Raw genomic sequence first — 22,253 nt, 5'->3', positions numbered from 1 at the left:
CTTGAACAGCCAGCCATAGCCAAAATCAGCTTGTTACAATCTCCATCAAAGTATTTTCTAAATCCTAAACTGCAGAATAGAGGAGTATATTATCTAGAAGGTTCCACTTAAGAGTTCAGGCTCAGCATCATGTGGAAGGAATATTGAAAGATTATCCAAGTTGGGAAAGCCTTGAAGTCTCAATCCATTCTCATTTTCCAAATGAAGTAGACATGTAAAGCACAAATGAGGAGATATGTCACTGATGTTTGCAGCAACATTGCATTCGGCAGGAAAATTGGCCAATAAATTCTTGAAGTATATTATTTCTTCTTGGTCCTGAACAACAGTAAATTTAGCAGATGCTTGAACTTGGTTGGCCTCGATGGCCTGAAATGCCTAAGGTTGGACCATGTTCTTATTGGCCTTATATGGTTCTTTACATATGTTTGATGCATTGTTTTTTTGTATGAACTAGTTAACATATGTTTAATGCCTTGTTTGACTGTATGATAGGCTGCAATGCCTCTGGCTAGTCCTTTTTAAGTCATGCGCCCATGGAAAGATTGTTGGATAATAGCTTGCAACATGGAGGTTCACCTATCTTGCACATGAAGTAGCGTTGCTACATGGCACAAACCCAACATCAATGGTGGAAAAGGGATTAGGGTAAGTGTTGAAAGAGTGTAATTTTGTTGTATTTTCCAAAACTGTTCTTCATTATGTTTGTAGTGTTGGTAAAATTTTGGTGACACTGAATTATTTAGCAGCTTGGCAGACGAACCAACGATTTCCTTTGAAGCTGGAGTTATACTCATCCTTTGTGACGATTCAAACTTTGTTCTGCTTGTATATGCATTTCTAGTAGCAGTGCCTGTGACAACCATTTTCTCAGCATCAAGAAACTGAACGGGATTCTCATCTGAATTTTCAAAACTAGACGAATGAACCTCGTCTAGGATATTCTCAACATTCAAATCAAGGCAGGTTTTAGCAGATTAGGAAAGGGTATTACGGTTAGAAATTTCTTATTTTTCTGTTATGAAAATTTTGCAGGTTAAGGTTGGTTTAAGATGGTAGCATGCTTTGCCTTTTTACCGTGCCATTCGTTCTATAATACTTATGCTTTTCTTTGCCATGGGCTACTGTCCATTTGTTTGTTTGGTTTTGCTGCCATGTCAGTTAGGTGAAAGATGCTAGGTTAATATTAGATGGATGGTGACGACTGAATGTTAGGTTTAAATTGATTTGTCAAGGTGAATAGTGAATGAAAACTGAATTGTGAATGTTTATTGATTGGTCGCATGTGAAGGACGTGTTTGTTTGTGCATTAGCAATTGGTTCTCTTTTTTACATTGCAGAAAACAAGTCATAACAATTCTGAACCGTTGGTTTTGTGGCAAGGTATTGGTCAAGGAGTTTGGATCGTGATCACATTTGGAGACGCACCTTTCGCTCATGGATGCTCGGAATCTTCCTATCTTGGAATTGTTGCTAATGAGCTAGGAGTTTGGCTATCATATCAAGTTGAACTATTATGGAATTTTGTTGTGAAATTTGAAATGAACCTTGTGAATTGGAAAAATGTAAAAATGTAATATATGTAATTTTTGTTGTAATTGGGTGTATGTATTTGTATGGTTTATATATGAAATGGAAAGTTTGGAAATTGGTTCAAACAATGGTTTTTGTATTGAAATGAAATGGTTTATGTAATAGGATCCCACATGTAATTGTGACTTGGGATTATTTGGGATTAGATTATGGTTGAATTATGATGTGATTTTGAATGTATGAAGAGTTATTAAATTCTATGAAAATAGTGAAATCTCATTTCCTTTTAAACGGTTTGAATGGCATTGAAAAGAGGAAATGAAATGAATCATGAATGATAGTTTGAGACTTAGGTTTGGAAATGGGTGGTTGACTTTGGTCAACACTTATATTCATCGGCTCTTCACATGGTTTGTGTTTAAGACGGTGTTGACTGCTAGTATAAACTACTAGGGGTTAATCTAGAACGGAAACTTAAGGTATTGGTATAATGGGTATTCAAATTGATCTCGCAGAAGTGAGAGATCTAAGGTGTCGGGACGATATCAATCTTGTTAGATTTTTCTCAGTTTCCTAACAGAACCTCTGTAAGACAACCGATATACTCGTAGGGTATGCATTTAATCTTAAGAACAAAAAATTTTGTTATGTCAAATTAGGTATAAATGAATGAACGATGGTAACGATTAGATAAAGACAAAAAAAAATTTGTTATGGCTAAAAATAGAAACAAGTAAAGGAAAGATAAGGATTTCCTCCCACATTTAAACAAAGCATTGTCCTCAATGCGACAATATAAATAAAAAGGGAAGAAACATGAAGATCACTACTCGTCGTCACGACGTTGGCCTCTGCGTGCTCTGGCTCTTGCCCGTGCACGCTCACTTCTTCCTCGCTGGGTAGGCATGAATTTTGTCTGTAGTAAAATTTGAAAATCCTTCCAAAAACGTGTGGTTCTTTGTTGAATTTCTCACTGAATTGTTACTGCTGTAAAATATGGATACGATGTGGTAGAAACTTGATTCTTTTTACTGCTGTAAAATTTAACTTTAACTGATTTATGATTTTAATTATCTTTGATTCAAAACATTGCCTTGTGATCTTCTGGTTTTCAGCTGATGTGAGGACTTGAAAAAAAGTTTGATTTGGATTGTGATATTGATTTTTGTTGTTTAACATTTATGTGGCGATGCTAATAATTTCCATGTTGAACATTGCATTGTTGTAAATGGGATTGAGGTTACTTTGTTGGATTAATTTTGTGCAACCTTCTGTTATTATTGTTGGTTGCCTTAACGGACTATTGTTTTTATTGGTTTGCAGGCTCATAGTAAAATCAAGATGACACAGATCATGGCGGCACCTGGAAGCCCTATAGGATACGCGGATGAGCTGCCTTATTGAGAAGCTCTCTTTGTCCTTCTTTTTGACTCAAATCATGTAATACGCGGCAAAATGTGTATTGAAATTTATACACATGGTTCATGTACCACAAACACTTGTAATGAAATGTAACAATTGACTAATACTTATGTGTTAATGAGGAATTATTTTTGGGCTCTATTGTCATATGTTTGTGAACATCTAAAATTTCAAATTAGAATTGGTAATTCAATGACCCAAAATCAAGTGAGTACTCTTCTCTCATTTCTCTTACTAGACTAAAGGCATGATTTTGTATGAAGTTAAAAATGGCCTAAATTTCACTTATAATCACTTATTGCAAAACTTGGACCTCTAATCTCAGCTTAATGCAATTTCTTATGGTATGACCTAAACATATCAAAAAGTGATAGTTGTCAAATGCAATGGAATGCTATGAGTCTCTATTAAGTCATTCATCATTAGTTTGTTGACTTTGATCAACTATTTGACAAAAAGACAACAGTTGATCATAAGTCAACCTAGGTGGACAAGATGCCAATTCAACATACACTGCTTGAAATGAGATGTAATAGACCAAAATGACGCACGAACTTGTAAATCAATCCCTCTAAAAAATTTGTTTGTAAGATGTAACTGGTACTTATGAACCATGCACTGCTTTTAAGATCTTGAACTGATGATGTGCAAGTTTTCAAGGTAACTTGTGAGTGAAGCAGATGATAATGTGGACTATGATGATATGCATCACCATGAATGGACGGCCAACAACCAATTAAGCCTTATCGTAGAGTTTTGATGGATTCTGGATTCTCATATGCAAGATGGCCCAAATCCACAATGCAAAGATACTAGGGTTTGATGCTTGGTAAAACCCTAGGTTAAGGTGATGCCAATAAAACCCTAATTTCCTCCTCTAATGAGATCCTCAAACCTTAAATTTGTGCATCACGCTTTTTGGTTATAAATGCTAATGAAAGTTTCAATCTGCCTGAACGAAATTAGGGTAAGACAAGTAGGACACACCTATTATTCTCTGAGAACCCTAACCAAATTGTTCCAAGAAAAATAAGAAAAATAATGGTTGCCTTGCAGAGCAAGAGTTATAGATATTGTATCTTATTAATATGAAGCATGTGAACTTGTAACAAGTCATTTGTATCCTATTAATACCAACATACATATATTAAACTTGAGCGAGAACTTTTTATTTTTATATTAGTTTATTATAAGTGAATCTCTCATGCTTAGGAGAATATAAGAATTTTTATTTTTACATTAGTTTATTATAAGGGAATCTCTCATGCTTAGGAGAATGAACAAGAGTATGGAAGAAATATTATATAGAAATCTTTCCGTAATTATCTTAAATTGAAACCTCATAAAGTTATGCATTAACATAAAAAGTGCTCCCCAGTCCACCTTCTGAAATATCCCTATTCAATTCCAACAAAAAGTCTTTTTATGAAAAAGCATGCCAGACTTAAGTCATCTTCATTAACCACCCCGAAATAATAGTTCTTCCATCCACTCCCAACATGCATGAGATAAATATAAATCTTGCAGAAAGGTATGAAGTAATCAAATATAAGCAATACAAGGATGCAATTGTTGTTGGTTTTGTGTGTGGTTGATTTTTACGTAACAGATTAATATATAAAAAACTCAGGACATATATTTCATAAAGGATGCAATAGCACTAGGGGTGGAAATATGCGGGGTTGAGCCAGACTTTGTTAAGTCTAAACATAGATTGTCAAAAATACTGAAGTCTAAGGTTGACCTATAATCTGTCATAACCTAATTTTAAGTCTGAGCTGGCCTTTTCGAATACCTGGTTAGCCCGTTAGCCTACATAAAAGGCTGTTTATTTAGACATATATAAATAGACAATTCGAATAATGTTTAAATAGACTAACAAACTAATAGATCAATAAAATTAAAAATTTGTTTGCATTGACTTATAACTTACCTATTAGTATAAGTTTTGTGAGACTATTTATTTAAAAGAACTAATGAAAATAACTTATGACATTGTTATAAGATTTTTCATCTTATTTTCATAATTTCTTCAAGATAACCAAATTTTATTTATGTATTTTAATTCAAAATACAAAACATAACATAGTGATAATAAAAAAAGTTATTCATATTATTTAAATAGATCGGTTTGATAGACTTTTTTTTAATGATCAAAAGCTTAGATTTTTTAATTAAATAGACTTATTAAAAAACATATGCCTTTTCTATTTTAAAAAAAAGCATGACCTGACCTGAGCCTATGTAGGCTAGGTTGTAGGTCCCTATTAGTCGGTCTGACATATTTTCACTCCTAAATAGCACATATAGTTGAGGGTTGTCAGTTTTATAAAGAGTGGACAGGTTGAGTAATCAATCATAGTTTGAAATGTGGCACAAATAATTTATTTCATTTTATTTTTTTAAAATAAAACTCATTTATTTTCTTTTATTTAATTTTCCATTCAATAACCAATCATAGTTTGACATGTGACATAAATAATTAATCAATAAATATTTTATAATTTATTAATTATATTAAATAATTTTTTATTTTAAAAATGTGACGTTGTATATACAATGTCATGCAGTGTCACGTCATAAAATGAAATATCAACAACACAAATCTGAAGGGGTCAAAAAAATGTTTTTAAAAAATATTAAATAATGGGATAAAAAGATAAACTTTTTTAAAGGGGATTAAAAAATTAAAAAATTAAAATTGAAGGAGTAATTGCGTTTAACTAGCCATGTTAGAGTGACAAAATATTCACAGTTGTTTAGGTGATTTTATTTTGTTAGACAACCTATTAGAAAATATGTGATTTATTTCCTTTTAACCCATTATTCTTAACCCAATCAGCTTAGAGCGTCCATTCTAATTTTAAAGATAATAATTATAACAATTAAAAATGACACATCAAAATATAATTATATATTAACAAAAATTAAATTAAATTATAATTATTTTGGATGTTGATCTATCCATTTTTTTCATACTAAATTTTTATCATAGTATTTTTTTAATTTATAAAGTTTTTATTATATTATTTTTTTTCTTTTTATTAATATTAATTAAAAAATTAGACTTTTAAAATTTGGCTTTTTAAATTCTGGAGCCCTGCAGCACTTGTTGCTCTGCATTGGCCTCTAGAAGTTTAGAATTCTTTACCAATTATATTAATCACATATTGTTGATTGTCATTTGAGATATAATAATATTAAAATAAAAATAAAAAACAAATTTAAGTCATTATTATATATTAAAATCAAATATTTTTAAATTATATAATAATATAATAATATATACTCTTGACTTAATTCAATAATATTTAATGTGGGTTGTGGGTTTGCGGCTAATTATAAGAGTTTTTAAAAAAAATTATGATAGATTTTTTTTTGTTAAGTAGGTTATTGTTTGAAATTTAAATCGTGAGTCTCATTGCATCATTTAATTGAATGAGTATGTGTTGTGTATGATGATGAATTGGGTGTGAGAATGATAGTTGTGCGAATATTGATGAATGTGTAGATGTTTGAATTCTACCTTGCAGCTTATGCCGTTAAGTTATTGATGTGAATTCTCACCCTCTTTGCTTTGATATTCTCTATCATGGACATCTTGTAGATAACCAGGATTAGAAGTTGTTGCTGGGAGTGGAAGATAACTTTTGAAGTTATTTCCATTTAGTGTTGTTGTTTATTTAGTGGTTATGCTATGATCATGTAACATTGGGTCTGAGACGCTTGTTTTACTTGTTGAATTCAAATTAATGTTTTGAGAAGTTTTTATGATATTATTTTGAAGTTGAGACAAATATGATTATGTTGAGTATTTTAATTTGATTTTTCTGCTGTTCACTATTATGGAAAAAACCTCTAATAACGGTTGAAAAAGTGATACAACCACGTCTGACCAACTGTTATGAGGTAATGTATGATTGTATGTATGATTCTTTCTACCACGGTCATGCGATCATGATTATAAGTCAAGTAGCGCGCAATCTATCACAACAGTTACTTTAAACAAATGTTGTTGTATGTCTCAACCTATCATAATGGTTACTTTAAAGAACCTTTGTTGTATGTCTTTTAATAAAAAAATGTTGCAGTAGAACAACAACAAGAAAAAGAACAACAACAAAAACAACAACAATAACAACAACAAGAAGAATAACAAGAACAATAACAACAATAACAACAAGAACAACAACAAGAACAACGACAAGAACAACAAGAATAACAAAAAAAAAGAATAACAACAACAACTAACATTGCTAACTTGAATCCATGTTTTCCTTGTCTCATTCAAGTCAGAGAAGAGGTGATGGAGTTTTGAAATTTGTTAATGAAAGAAATGATATTTTCGAGTTTTGTTTATGGAAGAAATGATGTTTTCAAGCTTGGTTTAGTGGAGAAATAGAGTGTCATAAACGGAAGATGATGTTTGGAGGTAGAAGACGAAGTTCGTCTAAGTTGGAAGTTCATCTAAGTTTTAGGTTTCACATCGATCACTAATGGTGGTGTCTTGAGCGTTGATACTCACTAAATGGACGATAAAGATTTGTTTAAGGACAGTGAAGAAACTTAATAAACACACTTATATTTTCCCATGATCCTGAGTGACTTTTCACCACGGTTGGAAGTTCCAACCATGGTAAAAAGTGGCTTAAAAATAAATAAAAACAAAAATGTAGGTGCTAGGATTCGAACATATGACCATGTGCCACTTTTCACCACAATTGGAAGCACCAACCGTGGTAAAAAAACGACTTAAAAATAAATAAAAAACAAAACTGTAGGTGCTAGGATTCGAACTCATGATCATGCACCACTTTTAACCACGATTGTAAGTTCCGACCGTGATGAAAAGTGACTTAAAGATGAAAATAAAAGGATAACACCTAAATGAATAGATTCTACCATGATGGATACTTTGGTCGAGGTGAAATGACGTTACAAAATGTACTTTTTATAGTAGTGACTATTTGGATAAAGTTGAGATGTTTTGAAGTTGGTAACCCTTTAACCAGCGTATAATGCTTGTTATATAAGTTTCGGGGTTAAGGTGTTACAAATATGTTTCAAAAGACTTTGAGATATTTTGGGATTAAAAAAGGATTGTACATGAGGTTGTACCATCTTATACATCATAACAAAATGGTGTTGCAGAAAAGAAGCATGTTAAAGAGGAAGAACTTGCCGAAAGAGTTATGGGGAGAAGCAGTATCCATAAGTGCCTATTTGTTGAATATGTGTCCAACAGCGGTATCCCTAATGGTCGGGATTTAAACCGAATCTGAACTATTTGAGAGTTTTTGGTTCTGTGACGTATCAACATGTTCTAGGGCAACTTAGAAAGAAGTTGTACGATAAGGGAGAAATGATGATACTTGTATGTTATCACTCATTGGTGGTTATTAGTTTTTTGATGCAATAAACAGAAGGGTTACGATCAACTGAGACATCATTTTCGACGAGATAAAGCAATTGCAACAGCTTGTGACTGGTTACGTAAAAGCTATAACTGGTTACAACTTTGAAAATTCAGATTTTGCAAAATTGGGAAGTGCAACAATGCATATTGTCGAAGCCCGCATTGAAGAGAATTTGAGAAGATCAACAAGGAAAATAGGTTTTCCTCAAAGACTCTAAGATTGTGAATTGTTCTGAGAAACGAAGTTAATGATGATAGTGATTTCGTCCATTTTACACTTATGATCGAATTCAAATCCGTTAAAATGGAAGAGGCTTTAAGTGATCCAAATGGATTTGTGCTATGAAAGAGAAGCTGGAATCTATTGAGAAGAACAATACTTGGGAGTTGGTTGATCTATCGGACAGGAAGAAGCTAATTGGTGTGAGATGGGTGTTCAAAGTGAAGGCAAATCCCAAGAGTAAAATAATCAAGCATAAATATCGATTAGTTACAAAGGGATTCTTGAAAAGAGAAGGCATAGACTTTGCAAAGGTATTCACACAAATTGTTAGGACTAAAACTGTTATGCTAGTTGTTGGTATTGGGAATAACAACAATTGGCCCATCTATCAAATGCCCGTCAAATATGTGTTTTTGAACGGATCGCTTGAAAAAGAGGTGTATGAAGAACAATTCCCTGGTTTTGTTGTGAGAAACCAAGAGCTAAAGTTCTACGAGTTGAAGAAAGCATTGTACGGATTGAAGCAATATCCAAGAGCTTGTAACAAAAGGATAGATGGTTTCCTAAAAGAGGTTGTCTTTAAGAAATGTGTATCCGAGTATGGCGTATATGTTGGATAAATAAATCCAGCGTCACCCTTAGGGATTCAAATGGGCTTAACATCCCAATCCATGGCGCTTAGAGGGAGCTTACAAACCTCACTTTAGGTGCAGCCCCTGAGGGCTCATACTATAAGGAAATAAAGTTGCACCCTCACTAACAGCAATTGCTTTTAGCGCAGTGGTAAGCGCTTGATCCTACAAGTGGTATCAGAGCATGGTCATGGGTTTGAATCCCCCCGGCTGACACTGGGGGGGAGATTGTTGGATAAATAAATCCAGCGTCACCCTTAGGGATCGAATGGGCTTAACATCCCAACCCATGACGCTTAGAGGGAGCTTACAAACCTCGCTTTAGGTGCAGCCCTTGAGGGCTCATACTATAAGGAAATAAAGTTGCACCCTCACTAACAGCAATTGCTTTTAGCGCAGTGGTAAGCGCTTGATCCTACAGTATATGTGAAGACGAATACAAGTGAATGAGTGATTATCCTTTGTCTATATGTAGACGACTTGTTGATAACAAACAACAATGGAAATTGTATTTCTAAGTTCAAGAGTGAACTTATGAAAGAATTTGAGTTGACCGACATTGACCTTATGACATACTTCCTTGGCATTGAGTTCCATACGTCCAAAAAAGGAATGCTCATGCATCAAAAAAGGTATGCGCTTGAGGTATTGAAGAAGTTTGACATGGAGCATTGCAATGATGCCATTACTCCGATTGAGTTGATGCTACAGTTGTCAAAGAGTGAGGATGAGCAACGTGTTGATTCAACTCAATATAGGGGGATGATTGAATCCTTGCATTACTCCGACTCAAATCAACTACGTTTTTGTCTAATAGATTTTGATTTTAAAATTGACTTTGAAAATCAGGTTTTGGTTTTCACAAAAGAATATTGGCAAAATACCCCTTTGGTCCCTTAATTAAACCATTGAATTCAGATTGGTCCCTTAATTTTTTTCTATGTCACCTTGGTCCTTTAACTTTTTAATAGATGTATATGGGTCCCTTCCGTATGTTTTCCTCAAACGTCCGTTTATTTAAGCTACGTGGTAGCTGAGTTGGCAATGGTAGGGCATGACTGTGCTTTTCTCTCCAGTCAATATTCTTCAAATTATCTTTTCCCATGAAGCACCATGAACAACCATGAAATGCTAAAATAGAGGAATGAGGAATTTCATGTTGGAGTCAATTTCTCCAAGATCAGCTCCAATACTGTAATTAAGCAAAATTTGTTTGAAGAATCCATGAATACTCCTCTACGGTTGAACAATTTTACTACAACACCATCCTCTAGAGATCACAATGGAACAAAGCTCTAAATTGACCAAATCAAATACACAATACAAAGATTACATAAGAGTTATTCTTATATCTGAGCATATCAGTGGTACTACAAACAACTAATACCTAAGCCATTAAGAAGTATCTTCAAAATGAAACAGAAACACTGGAAGTTGGACCTACATTTCACAGAGCCATAGCAAACCCCAGATCACGAACATGAACAGTCAAGAAAATATTACCAGCAAATCTGAATTGCCAGCATCAAGAACAATAACAACGAATATCAATTGGAAAACACCACAAACCACAACAGTGGAAGAAGAATTAGTCTTAGAAGAAATACGAACCACTTTATGCAAACCTAACCGCAATCCATCAATGACACAAGAAGATTCCACATTGGAGATCAATGATAATTGACAGTTAATCTCTTTGGCAGAAACATCAACGTCTTTGGAAAACAAATTTCTTCAATCGCTTCAACCGTTTTTAGCCCGACGTCGTCTGTGGAAGAAGAGCCACTTCAGTTTCTTATTTCTTTTCTCCTACTTCATTAGGTTTCTCAGTTTCAGTTGGTGTTGTTGTTAGGGTGACAGTGATTCTGATACTTGTTCGTTGTTCAACTTTTCTTTCTTGTTGTTTTCTTTAGCAGGTGGTTGTGATTCTTCTTCTGGTGTTGGTTCAAACTTTTGTTCATCTGGGGGTTAGGACTAGGAGTTGAATCTGAAGAGAATTCATGTTTGTTAAGTGCTTGTTGAATAAGTTGTTTCAGCTCTTGAGTCACATATCCACATCATCAGATAACATGCCATTTAGAAGCTGTTTTTTTGGCTTTGACTAACGTCCATTGACAGAAAGATAAACATGACAATATTTCAAAAAATAAAAATTCAAAGTGACACAAAAGAAAATTAAAGGACCAATATAAATCGAATAATATATAGTTATTTTGTCAAGAATATTTAAATATATCATGTGTTTTTCTAAATCAACCCTAGTAATCCATAATGTAATTTAAGCTTGTCTCTCAAGTCTCAACTTCTGAATCTTACTATTTTGTCACTACTGCATGTGCTGTCTATCTTAAATTAATCATTAACGTATCTTAAATGAGCTAGTGCTGCCCAGGGTCGACCTAGGTGGTTCCACCTGAAAAAATACAAAGGAAAATACTAATGAATGGTTTATGGACATTCTTAAGGGTTGGCAACAGTAAAGTTTTATACAGATTTGTATACTGTATTCAAGATATTATAAATTGAAATATTTAATTATTTAAAGCAATAATTTATTTATCTATAATTCTTAAAGAATGCTCTAAAACACTAGTAAAATCCTATAATTAATTTTGCTGTAGTAGTTTCGAATATTTTTGACCTATTTGTTCAGATTTGGCGTGTTGCTTATAATTAAACCCAACTAGAGATGTTATTACAGTACTCCATTACAGTATTAATAGTACTTTTCTCATGTAAATTATTGAAATTAATGTAGTTGCTTAATCATGAAAGTGACATGCCGACATTAAATTTGTTTTACGATGGAAATATGAATGTACAACTGTATGATTAAGGATTCAATCAACTTGCATGGAATAAAGGATCTAATTGATGCTAAAGTTTTTAGAAGAACCAAAGTGACATCACTAGTTTATGTTGAATTTTTAAGTTCAGTTACACGACCGGGTGATTAAGTTTTTGTTTGGTTGGACGTTCATTTTATCAAATTACGTTAAAAACTCACGTTAAACCAAAAACTTAGTTTTCTAATTTCACAAAATTATACTAAAAATTGCATTAGAAATTGAAAATGGTGGTTAAAAGCAATGTTTTTTCAAAATCACATGTTTGGTTCTATAGGAAGGAGAATTGATTCTGGGTGAATTGATTCTCATATTTTTATAAAAATAAGATGAAAAATAAATTTTAGTATAAAAATTATGTTTAAATTTAAAAGTTATAAATTATAGTTTCAAACAAAAGACAAAATCAATTCTACTTTAAAAAATCAAACAACTCAAAATCATTATAAAATCAATTATATATCTCTAAAATTATTTTTGATTCTTCCAAAAGTTAAGTTGGGGTATAAATTGGAGGTGAACACTTTTGTGAGAGATACACCACATATTCACCAAAAATTTTAAAGTAATTGTGTGCAAGTTCTTTTACTTATGAATGTTTAAATCTTCACATTTTTCTCTTATTATTCATTTTTATTATTTTGAACACCGTAAAACTACAATTACCAATCCCACAGTTAAAAAAAACCTAATTGTGTTTTAACTTTAAAAACTACCAAGTTCCAACTCTACAATTTGAATCCACGACTTTGTGTGAAACCTCTTATTCATTTTTCTTTCTAGATGATATTTGTTTGCATAAGGCTCACTTATTACTTTATTTTATTTTTAATGACCGATCTATGTATTTTAATTTTCTTAATTTTTTTAAAGATATAATTTTTTAATGTTAATTTATCTCACATAGAAAAGCCTCACATTAAAGTCTGTCTGTCCACAAATTCATTGATATTTTTGAACTACATGAATTGCTCATGCAACTATTTGTGTTTTTCTATATTCACAAGTTGATATGGTAGCAACTAATGCTTATTCATCAGCATATTGGCTATGAGAGGAATTATTACACTCACGGCAATGTTCTGGATGTGATTAATGATGTAATAAATGTATGTCTTTCATGATAGTAATAAATTGGAGGACCTTATGACTTTGTGGTTTGAACTCAATTGCTACCAAAACTTGATGTTTATATCTAGAAGGTTTTATTTATGTTTTTCATATTGCATTTGGATGCTTAAATTAACACTATATTAGCCTCAAGATGTTTATGGTTCCAGCACATATTGGAATGTTCGAATTTGGAATTTGTCAGGTTCTGTTGCCAACTAATCGATCACTATCTTCTCTAATGTAGTAGGCCGTGTTGAGGCCCTTAATTTGTACTGCAGAAATATGGGGGGCCTGGCCCGCGGCTGTTTTCAAAAATATGTTTATTTTTGGGGAGACCATATCTTACATTTGGAGAAGAGAATTATGGAGGAATATATATGTACGTGAGAAATAATAATAATAATAAAAACATGACATAATAATAATAATAATAATAATAATAATAATAATAAATGGAAAATATAGAGTATGAAAAGTTTATTGAAGTTTCAATTTCTTCCGTTTGGATTTAGAGGTGACAAATGAGCATGTCCGTCTCGTTTAAGCCCATTCTGCAAAAGTCCAAAAGAAATGAGAGTCTAAAATTTTGGTTACGTCTCCGTGGACGCTGCACCTGTTAGGCCTAAAAATACAAAAATTCATGTAAATACACGTGTCCGCAAAAGTCCACGAAAAAAGCGGGGCTAACACATTTGAGAGTGTGAGTCTGAACTCTTGGTCCATCCCGCACTAAAGTGCGGATAAAAGGGGAAAGAGTCCAGACTGTTTTGCCACCCATATTTAATTTCATGTTAAAGAAGAAAGAAAGTACATTTTTATGGGGCCCACATGCAAAAATCATTCACCTCATATTTGAAAAGAAAGTAGCCAATAACTTCAATTTTTTAAGTCAAAGTTAGCTATAATTTTACATGTGTTTGTTGGATTTGTTTCTTAAAACCTTAGTCTTTTTGCGAGTCTGGTTGCATACAAAACCCCAATTAGTTCTAGGGTTTTCATTTCCATTCTAAGTTCTAGCAAGGATCTTGTTGTCTACTTCAAATTCCACCTCTAAGAAACAATTGCTAGTGCGTGAGGAATTTTAGTGAGGGGAGAGAAAATGAGAGAGAATAAAAATAAGGATTGATATTATTGAATTATGATTGTACAAAATGAATTATAAAATATGTCTATTTATATACAACTAACTTGTATACTAAGTAATAAACCTTAAACCCTAATTAACTTTGGGTTTGGGCTACACAACTTGGATTATATCACAACATACCACCCTATAATCCAAGTTGTTGAACATACGCTAATCATAGTCGATCTGAACTATTCCTAATTTCTTTCTCAAATTCAGAAATTTGTTGATCTTCATTCCTTTAATGAAAATGTCGTCCAACTGTGCTTCACTCGAGCAATGACTCGCTTCAAGTTCACCTTGGTTTACCTTCTCCCTTAGGAAATGAAACCTAGCCTCAATGTGCTTACTTCTCCCATGCAAAACTGAATTATTCGCAAGATTTATGGCTGACTTGTTGTCGATCTACAACACCAGAGGTTTCTTCACTTCAACCTCATTCTCTTCCAACACATATATGATCCAGATTGCTTGATACACAATAGAATCCTGCTATATATTCATCCTTACATGATGACAATGCTACCACAGGTTGCTTTCTCGAACACCATGAGATTGGGAAACCAAATACTTAAATGAAATAACCAGTTGTGCTTCTTTGGTCTTCCTTATCTCCACATCAATCATCATCTGAATATAAAGTAACCATAACTTCTTTGCTTTCAGAGTCTCGTCGAAATAGAATTCCATAGTTTATTGATCCTTTCAAGTATCTCAGGATTCTTCTTCCATCCTTCATGTGTGACACCTTTGGTTCACTCATATATTTGCTCACTAATCTGACTGAGAAACCTATACCAGGTCGACTATTGCACACATATCTCAGAGATTCGACAATTTGTTTGAACAAAGTTGCATTGACTTTATCTTCCTCTCCATGCTTCTTCAACTTCAAATTTGGTTTGACGGGAGAAGATGCAGGAGGCGAATCATTCATTATGAATATCTTGAGTATCTCTTTGACATGCTTTCTTTTATGTAGCAACATACCTTGCTTCAACATTTGAAATTCCATGCCTAAGAAATAAAGCAAGTTTCTTAGATCTGACATTTCAAACTCCCTCGTCATCAGCTCTTTGAACTTCGACAAGTTCTTTAAGCTATTTATAGTTACCAGCAAGTCATTGACATATAAGAAGATGATTTTTATATCTCGTGCCACAACCTCTGCATAAACACCATACTCAGACCTGCATTTGATGAATCCCAATTCGACCAAGTATGAATCGATCTTCTTGTTCCATGCCCTAGGTGCCTGTTTGAGGCCATATAGCGCTTTGTGCAACTTATACACTTTTCTGGATTCCTCCTGTATCACAAACCCAGGAGGTTGTGTGACATGTACTTCTTCGTCTAAGGGACCATTAAAAGATGATGATTTCATATCTAAGTGAAATGTATACCAGTTTTGCTTGCATGCCAAGGCTACAACCAATCCTTTAGTCTCCAATCTTGCGACAGATGCATATACTTCAGAGTAGTCGAGTCTGCTCTCTGAATAAATCCTTGAGCTACCAATCTCGCCTTATGTCTTGCTATCGACCCATCATCATTTTACTTCATCTTGAACACCCACTTCACTTTGATAACTTTTTTATGTGCCGATAATTCGACTAACTCCCATGTGATGTTTCTTTCGATTGCTTGTAACTCTTCGACCATAGAAGACTTCTACTTCATATTCTTTAAAGCCTCGTTATAGTTGAATGGTTTAACACCTGCAAGTAAAGCAAAATGAACTAATTCTCCATATGGTGCGACTTCATCATCACCAGTCACTTCGTGGTCTTAAAGTCTTGGTGGAAGAACTCTAGTTCTTTGAGGTCTCTAGCATATGCTAGCCATACCCTCTTTCACTTCGACTGTTTCGGGAATGTCAACAACTACTTCGACTGGAATATCGGCAATTGCTTCGACTTCGAATTTATCGGTTTCTTCGTCAACGCCATAGCTCATCAATGACTTGTTAACTGGATCACAAGAATTCCAATCCTAGGCAGAATTTTCATCAATAACAATACCTCGACTCATCATGATCTTCTTATTGATTGGATTGAATAACCTATATGCTACAGTTTTATGATATCCTACTAGAATGATAGGTTCACTATTGTCAGCAAGTTGTCTTCTTCTCGCATCAGGAACATGCTTGTAAGAAATAGAGCCAAACACATTCAGATGACTCACCAGTGGTCATTTTCCACTCTACACTTCTTCAGCAACCTTGTTCTTCAAATTTCTGGGAGGGAACTTGTTCAAAATATAAACAGCAGTGGAACAACTTCACCCCATAAGGATTTTGGCAAATTCTTTTGCTTCAACATGCATCTTGCCATGTCCAATATGGTATTGTTTCTTCTTTCTGTTATTCCATTATATTGAGGCATGTAAGGAGCAGTTACCTCATGATCAATACCATGTTCTTCACATAATTCTTCAAACATCTTTGATGTATATTCTCCACCCCCATATGTTCACAAAACCTTGTTCTTCTTTTCACTCTGGTTTTCGACAAGTATTTTGAATCTCTTAAAGATTGCAAATACTTTGTCCTTTCGCTTGATCACATAGATCCAAAGCTTTCGACTTAATCATCGACAAATGAGACAAAATACTTGTTTCAACCAATGTTCTGATCCTCAAACGGGCCACATACATATGAATGTACTACTTCTAGTATGCAATAGGATCTCATTGGCATAGTCAAAATGAAGGACTTTCTAGATTGCTTTCCAACTAAGCAACATTCATAGAGTTTGTCGGGAATCTCAAGGCTTGGCATACCAATTACCATATCTTGAGTAATCAATTGGTTGAGTGATCGAAAGTTCAAATGTCCAAACCTCAAATGCCACAACCAATTATGCTTGTGGTCGATAAAAAAAAATTTATACACTGTACTTTATTCAAACTGATCATGGTCTTGAATGTCATATTCTTTGACAAAATAGATTTAAATACCATATTATTCTTAGTGTTGAACATTTCCAATACTCCATATTTCATAATCATTAAGAAACCTTTTTCTACCAGTTGTCCAACACTTAGCAGATTGTGTAACACCCGAGGCCGAAGAGGGCGGAGAGTGGATGTAACTCTTGAAGCCGAAGAGGGCGGAGAGTGGTTGCCAAATTCACATCGGAATGAGAGGGATCTTGAGGTTGTTCAGGGATGGGATTTCATGGTTGAAGGAAGTCTTATAAAGATTGATTGCTACTACCTAACCAACACGATGCATCTTCTTTTCGGTAGCCTAAAAAATAAGAACTCCATAGTTAAACGTGCTTGACTTGGAGTAGTATTTGTATGGGTGACCTTCTGGGGAGTTTCTTGGAAAACGTATGAGTGAGGAAAAAGCATGCTGAAAAGACCCATGTTGGTTTGTGGGGTCAGTCGATAATCCTGAAAGCAGTCTCGGGTGTTACATATTGCATTTCATTCTAGGTACATATAATACATATTTGATTATAGCTTTTCCTACATCGCTCCTTTGAATAACTATGTATCCAATACCTTCTGCTTGCAACGAGCTATTATCAGCAAGTTTGACCTTGCTCTTCTTCGACAAGTCGAAATATGCTAACCATACTTTTTGACCAATCACGTGATTCGAGCATCCCGAGTCGAGGAACCAGATCTCGGAGTTGACATGGTCATCTGTAACTGCAGCCATAACCACCATATCTTCAGAATCATTTGAATCTTGGCGTGCAAGGTTCGCTCCTTCCTTCTTACCTTTTGTCGCTCACCTGTCTTTATTGTACCAACAATTCTTGGCCAAGTAACCCCACTTCTCACAGTTATAGCAATGCATACTTTTTTTTCTCTTTGTCTTTCTGATAGGAGTTTCCTTATCCTCTTTACGAGGATTCAGAAGCCCTATCATCGACCTTATGCTTTGAGGATTCAACAAAGACTTCTTGCTTTGAGTCTTGTCTCTTTTTCCTTTAAACTTGTCAAAACCAATATGCTTTTTCCAAGCCTGAGCCTACAATGATTGTATCAAATCTTGAACATCTTTCCTTTCGACAATCCTAATCTCATGCACCTCCAACGAACCAACCAAAATTTCCAGTTTCAGGGTTTCAAGATTGTTGGATTCTTGAATAGATACAATAACATAATCAAAGTGAGAGGTCAACGTACCCATTACCTTCTTAACTATCATCTTATCAGTTAGGGTTTCACCACAATCGTTCATGAGATGGACAAGATTCTGCACCTTCGACACATAGTCTGCAATCTTTTCATCTTCTCCCATCTGAAACAATTCATACTTCCGTCGCAAGGTCTGCAATTTGACGACTTTGACTTTCCCACCTTCTTCATAGAACTTGAAAAGAATATCCCATGCCTCCTTCATTGATTCAGCATGAGAGATCTTGTTGAAATTCATTGAATCTACGGTTGGTTGAATGTAATATGCGGCCTTGCAATATTTCTTCTTCGCCTCCTTATTCGCGACTCTTTGAGCATCGATTGCATTCTCAACAAGCTCAAGGACGCCATTAGTAACCACTTCTAGGGTTTCATGAAATCCAAACAAGGACTTCATCTGTTTTCTCCATCGGTTAAAATTTTTTCCGTCAAGAATCGAAAGAGAATTTGGAATTCCGTTAGTAGCATTCATCTTTGAAACGATTGATTAACAACCTATGATCCCGAAAACACAATCACTGATGTGTGATTCTTGAAAACACGATCAAGAATCTAACCCGAGCTCTGGATACTAATTTATTAGTGCGTGAGGCACGTTTAGTGAGGAGAGAGAGAATGAGAGAGAATGAAAATAAGGATTTATATTATTGAATTATGATTGTATAAACCGAATTATAAAATATGTCAATTTATATACAACTAACTTGTATACTAAGTAACAAACTCTAAAACCTAATTAACTCTGGGCTTAGGCTACACAACTTGGATTATATCACAACAACAATCCATAACTACTATATCAATTGCTTTTTTTAGCATCATAACTTCCACGATTAACAGGTCAATATTACCCTTTATGCTACGAGAGCTAGTTCTCACAATTTTCCTTTTTTCATCTCTGAAAATGGATCATAGACCCCATTTCCCATTTTCTCAAAGACAAGCATTCAGGTTGCATTTTATGCACCTCTTTTTGGGTGATTTATAGTTGGGTCTTTCATACTCTTTTCATCAGGTGTATTATTGTAGTTTCCTTTGTTATTATAATTCTAATTATTTCTTTATTATTTCTGACCATTTAATCCTGTTGCACATGGTTGATCTGATAATGTTTGTTCTTTCCAAGGTTCATGTTGGGATTCTTATGGATATTTCTAGAATTTCCATACTCTTTTAATGTATGATTTATTTTTACTTTTCCATCTTCCTTGTTTTAATTCCTTGTATCATTGTTGTTTTGGATAACATTCACATGTTCTTTTATTTCAGCAATGTTATTCTTATAGTTTCTCTGATCTGAGTTGTTTGTGTTGGTTTGATTACCTCAATATTTTGTTATATTGTATGATAAACCTTTATCCTCTTTGTTCTTTTGGAAATTATTTTTGTTGTTCTTTTAATTTTTTTTTAAATTTTTAGTTTTTTAGGCTTGGCTGCTATCACCTTCTAAGCAACCCCACGAGTAATCAACAAATAGGCTTGATAGCTTATTTGTCTATAAGAAGGAATATATTATCAATAATGTAATTGTTCTAACAACTGTTTTCCCCATTAATGAGGTCCTTAACTCCAACCACCCTTGTTTCTAAGGGTTTTTGTGTTAGGACTTTAAACGCACATTGATTTGGAATCCAATTGTAACTCCATATATTGACTTTCTCTCCATAACCTATCATCCAACATATACCTTTTTTTATGATTCATCCACTTTAATGTATGCTTATCTATAATTATCTAAGGTTTTTATAGTTTATCTTGAAGGAAGTTATTTTTTAACAGTATTTATCTTTTCAGGTTTTTGAAACTAAGGATTTCGGGTTAGTGAGGAGCCTCCAACCTTGTTTTGATATCATAGCTTCATTGAAGTCTCTAAGATTCCTAAAACCTAGACCTTCTTCATGTTTCGGTCTACATAGTTCTGCCCACTTCTTCCAATAAAGATTTGGGATACTAAAGGAGCTCATGATACAAGTAGGTATAACATGGGCTATTGCTTTTTTAAGGGTTGTACGACCTGCATATGATATGGTGCTAATTTTCCAACCTTTAAGCTTCTTCCTGATCCTATTAATAAGAAAATTGAAAGTTTGGTTTTTTGATAAGTCCATTTGAGTGGGAATGCCTAAGAAGGTGTATATTTTTCCAATGATAGGTATTTTTATTCAGCTAATGAAGTCATCTTTCTTCTCTTTTAGTAGTATTCTTGCGGGACATTATCTCCGATTTGTTGGAATTTATGTTATGTTCTAAAGCTTTTTAATAAGTGTTAATGGTGTTACGAAGAATCTTTGTTTCCTTTTCACGAGTCCTACAAAAGATCAAACTGTCATCTGCAAAAAATAAATGGGTAATGTTAGGGGAATTTATGGCAATAGAAATATCTCCTAAGAGTTTTTTGTTTAAGGCTTCTTTATTTAAGTTAGAAAAAACATCAACATGTATTATAAAACGATAAGGGAAAAGAGGGTAGGTTGAAAAAAGATGTCTAATTATAAAAATCTTGACTTATAAAATTGTTTAAAATGATTTTATATTTGAAACAGAGAATAAACATCAGAATATTTGAAAGAATGAAAATCAAAGAGATGAATATAAGGAAATGTTGCGGAAAAAAAAACTAAAAAGTAAAAAAGATAAGGGGAAACATAAATGCACCAGTGATTTATAAAGGTTTGACCTAATTACTAGGCATACTTCTGTCTCCAAAAATTTCTTCTTGCGAGTTTCCACTATATCAGACGTAAGCTTTTCATAGTTTATACTCACAAACCTTCTTACAACCAAATAGGAGATTTTACACTAGCTAATCTCCAATCCAAACGAGAGATTTTACACCGAGGTAATATCATAACACAACCAAAGCTTTTACGCCAGACTAAGGTCATGAACCAAACATAGTTGTTGACAGCTAAACTCAATAACCAAACGAAAGCTTTTAACAGACCGAGTTCACGAACCAAATAGAGATTTTACCTGGCTAATTTCACAAACCAAAAAGAGATTTTAACTAGTTTAGCTCAAGAGTCAAATATCAACTTCTTTAAAAGGTATTACACAAGAGAAAAAAACCTCTTGACTAACTTACAAATATTCTCATAGCTCTAGAACAACAAAAGTCTCACTGATATTATTCACTCTCAAAGCACTAAGGCAATTTCATGAAAAAGAAAGAAATGAAATGAAGAGAGTAGAAAGTGAGAAAGTATTATAGAAATACATTTTCGGGTGTATTTTAAAATGCAGAAAAGACCTATACTTATAGAAGAAAAATTTGGCTCAAAAAGGAAAAAGATACATGAGCCTTTTAATAACCTAATTGATTAAGGCATATGGTTAATCAATTAGAAGCTTTACAAATATGACAACCCTAATTCCAAAAAGAAAACCCTATAACGATTATGTTTCTTAATCGATTAAGAAGCCTTTTTCCTTAATCTAATAGATTGGATAAAGTCCCTAATAGATTAAGCAATGTACAAATGTTTCCTAAGTGATAAGGAACACACAATTGGTCGTCCCGCAAGCACCTTGATGGTTCCTTTATAGGTTTTAAGGTGTTTTAGATAAAGAGAGAGGTTTAAAGATATTTTTAAGTGCGTCTGTGAGTTGTCTTAGTAATTTTAAAAATTATTCTTATATCCTTACAATATATTGATCACTCAGGCGCAGACCCGCCGAGTTTTCACACTTTCTCTCTTTCACAATCTTTGAAACTTCAAGTTCCTTGCTTGATTAATCATTTATGCGGTACTTCATTTGGGACTTGACTTATTCTAACTAACGA

Source organism: Lathyrus oleraceus, chromosome 6 (assembly GCF_024323335.1).
Source record: "Lathyrus oleraceus cultivar Zhongwan6 chromosome 6, CAAS_Psat_ZW6_1.0, whole genome shotgun sequence".
Lineage (NCBI taxonomy): Eukaryota > Viridiplantae > Streptophyta > Magnoliopsida > Fabales > Fabaceae > Lathyrus > Lathyrus oleraceus.
Note: the sequence above shows the minus strand (reverse complement) of the source record.